The following is a 4032-nucleotide window of genomic DNA, read 5'->3' on the forward strand; positions in this document are numbered from 1 at the left end:
GCATTGTATGCCCATCATGACCAAAGTGTACAATCCAATCCTACCCATTCATAGCACTAGTGAGATAACTTAATATATTCGCTGGGTCTGAATCCCCTGCATCTGAAAAGTATTAGCAAGGGTATGCATATGGTTGAAAAGAGATAGTCTGTAAGGTTTTTTGGCGAATATAGGTTTTGGTGATCGGAGATGTTGAGGATGAACTCTCATCATCTCATAACTTCTGAGCCATAATTTTGAAGAATTATGAGGATTTCTTCCTTTGGGACATCATTTGAGACTTGGATACATTGGGTCATACCTTTGGTGGCATCTATGGTTAAGAACATCGAGTGGTGGCCACCAGGAAGGGATAGGTTTCTTTTGTGGTTCTAGACTTGCCAAACTATCTGGTAGTATAACTTTATTTGTGTAGGCCTATAGTCTGGTAGGGCTCCAATGATTTGGAATTGAAGCCTCAGTGCCTTTGTAAGATATGGATCTGAGAGGGACATGGTGAAGTTGGGAAACAGAGTAGAGACAACTGTCCCTGAGTCCAATGTGAGTCCAAAGTGCCCGAATTTGTATGTTGGTACTCTTCGAATCTAGTATCAAGAAGGGAAAGGCGTGCCTTTAATGGCTGTGCTTTTCTCCCTTGATAAGTCAAGGCACTTCGAATTGCACCAAAATGGATATGGGTAAAGCTATACCTTTTCACTGCTGTGGAAAATTCTTCATCATCTGCAGAGTGATAAATTGTTCAGCTGGAATCGCAAGGATGTACTGATCAAGTTTTGTTCCAGCAAAGTATTCCTTAACTCCTTCTCATTTTTGTTGATATAGGGAATCAATCTGCAGCTCTGGATTACATTTTTTTTTGGCAAAGGCAGAGTATGGATTTTGTATGGGTAGATATGTAGAAAATAGATCTTGCTCTTCTATCAACACATCTACTTCATAAATGTAGTCTCTCTTACATGACATTGTTTTGTTGATAGTTAGAGACAAGTGTAATGTTTCCAAGGATCTACATAAACTAGCCACAGAAGACGTAGACGGTGAAGACTCTGAGACTGACATATTTTGTATTTTTTGGACTATAATGACTAGATATATTTGTTCTAAATATCTACAGAAAAGACTCAATAAAATGAAAATCTTTTTTGTATTTTTATGAACTGACTCAATATATTTGTGCTAAGGATCAAAGGACACAACAGATATTTGTTCTAAAATCTAAGAAAGTAACTAAGACTCGATTATGTACAAGACGCAGAGTACTATACTGGAAAATAGTTCCTCTGACAATTGAAATGAAACTATGACTCTAATATGTACAGAAAATGAGTAGTAAAACTTGGAAGCTAAAACTAAGGACGGATCTAAGACTAGTAGTTTGGACAAGTGATGTTACGGCTTTTGACGTAACATTTTGGACCTTTTTCTTAGGATAATCGTGCGTTTTCAAGCAACTACTATTGTATTTAACATAGTGTTTTAGTGTTGTCAGGATAAGAACTGAGTATGAGGAATAACTTGGATAAACTGGACAAAACAAAGGAAAAATGATCAGCGACAGCTTAGGCGATGGGCCGTCGGCCTTGCGACGAACCATCTGCTGGAACCATTGCCCAAAAATAGAAGATACATACACAGGACATCTTGCGATGGGCCAGGCAACGGGCCTTCAGCTCTGCAATGAATCGTTGGCCTAAACCGTCTCCAGGAAATAGAATACAGAACAACTGGAAGTCATGCGATGGTCCAGGCGATGAACCATTGGTATTTCAATGAACTGTTGGCCTATCCGTCACCCAGAAGTAGAACACAGACTCACTAGAGCCCCAGCGATGGTCTATACGATGGACCATTTCCTCAGCGACGAACTATCGCTCGACCCGTCGAGCATGAATCTGCAACTCCGAGTTCAAATTTTAAAATTCCAGTTCTAGAAACATATAAATACCAATTATTAGGGTTTACTCCATACCTTTTGTCATTAGTTTCATACTTTCTCCTCTATTGAGAGTTGTGTACACTTTTCATTGAGATTGGAATCTAGAGATTGAGATATGATTATTAGTTTTATATTTTTCCATTGAAGATTGAGAAGAATAATATTGTAACTTTTGTAAGTACTCTCTTGAATCTATTTATGAACATCAATATATCTTTGATTTTTTATATGGTGATGAGTAGCTAAGCTCCCATAAATAGGGTTATGGGAGCCTTGATGTAGAGAACTATTTGGGGTTGTGAATCGGTTTGATTTCTAAAATCTATCGAAATTGCATGAATCTTTCTTCATTATAATGACATATCTTGGTTGCAAACTTGAGAAGTGATCCCATGAACACCACTTGTCTGACAAGAAAGTGGATGTGGGGAAAAGAAGTGATTCACATGAAATCCATAGATTTACCCTTTAGGTTAATGGGTTGATACCTTAACAGGATTAACCCTCATGAGAGCATTATTGAATAATGCATGAATACTTTAAGTTTGAGAGAAGTAAAGGGTGAAACACCCATTAGGTTGAGAAACACATAAGTAATTCTTAGAATTCAATAGTTCTTGCAATTGAGTGCATAAGTTAGAATTCAAGCACAAATTCACAACCCTAACTGTTTGAACATCTTGGTGAGCATAACTCTAGTTAATTCATTCTCATTGAAATTATATCTACATTAACTCTCACTAGCTGGGCCTTTGTGTGATACAAATATGAAAGAATATCGTTAACACATCTAAACCCCTTTTTATTCTGGAACTTTCGATCAACAGTCTAATAACAACCATAAGACTTAGTGAACACAGTATTCCCGGTGGGATTCGACACCTAACCCAGTTAGGTTCTATATTTGATAGAGACCACTTACTCTCTCGTAGAGGTGTAATTTGGACGTATAAAATTTTGGCATTGTTGCCAGGGAATACGGTTGTCAATTAAGTTTGTGCTTGTTAATTGAACTTTGGTCAAGTTTCCCAAGTTTTACTTTTGTTAGTTGTTTTTGTTCTGTGTAGGGGAGTTATTGTGTATACCAAGTACAAGGAGATCGGGTGCATCATTATTACCAATATATCCAGAACCGCAATTAATTAGCAGAATGGTAGATCCCCAAGATACTGAAAGACTAGCCGCTTTGACTAGAGCTTAACTAAATCAGCAGAATGACAATTAGTAGGCATGTCATCCTAATCCTGATGATGATGATTTGGGGGATAACGACTTGTTAGATCCTGTTAATCCAAGGCATGCAAAAAATGTGGTTGCACCAGTGAATCAGAATGTAAATAGAAATTGCCCCTTTAGGGCAAGGAAAGAGCGACAACCAGTGTAGTTTTATCTGAATGACGATGAAGATAGAATGGATAGAGTAGGTGAAACTGGAGCTATCATTCCTCTACCTCTAGCACCAGGAGCTAAATTTAATATTACCAGTACGATGATTCAACTCCTTCATCTTAAGGGGTTGTTTGGTAGTCTTCCCAGAGATGATCAAAACATGCATTTGGTGAATTTTTTCACCATTTACAAGTCTTTTGATAATCCAGGAGTGGGTTAGAATGCTATCCACCTGCGTTTGTTTCCATTATTTCTGTCAGGGGAGGTGACACTATGGTTAAACGAACTGACTCCTGACTCTATAACCAACTGGAGGCATTTGAAAGAGGCTTTCCTAGAAAGGTTCATTCCATCCTCTAGAACGGTACAGTTGAGAGATAAAATCAGTAACTTCTGACAGCTTCCCACTGAAGCTCATCATGAGACCAGGGGGAGGTTTAAAAAGAAGTTGATGCAATGATCAAACCATAACTTGACGGATATTTATCTAATGAAGACTCTTTATCGGGCTTTGAATTATATTATAAAGTCGGTCATGGGTAATGTTGTAGGAGGTTCATTTGTTGACCTTACTTTTCCAGAGGCCTCGGAGATGCTTGATCAGATGACCAAATAGAGTAGAGCTTGGCATACCAGTGATTCTGTGGTAGCAAGCCCTACTGTGTCTGATAGTATGACTGCAGAGCAATGTAAGAAGGAGGAAGAAC

Source organism: Capsicum annuum, chromosome 11 (genome assembly GCF_002878395.1).
Source record: "Capsicum annuum cultivar UCD-10X-F1 chromosome 11, UCD10Xv1.1, whole genome shotgun sequence".
Taxonomy (NCBI): Eukaryota; Viridiplantae; Streptophyta; class Magnoliopsida; order Solanales; family Solanaceae; genus Capsicum; species Capsicum annuum.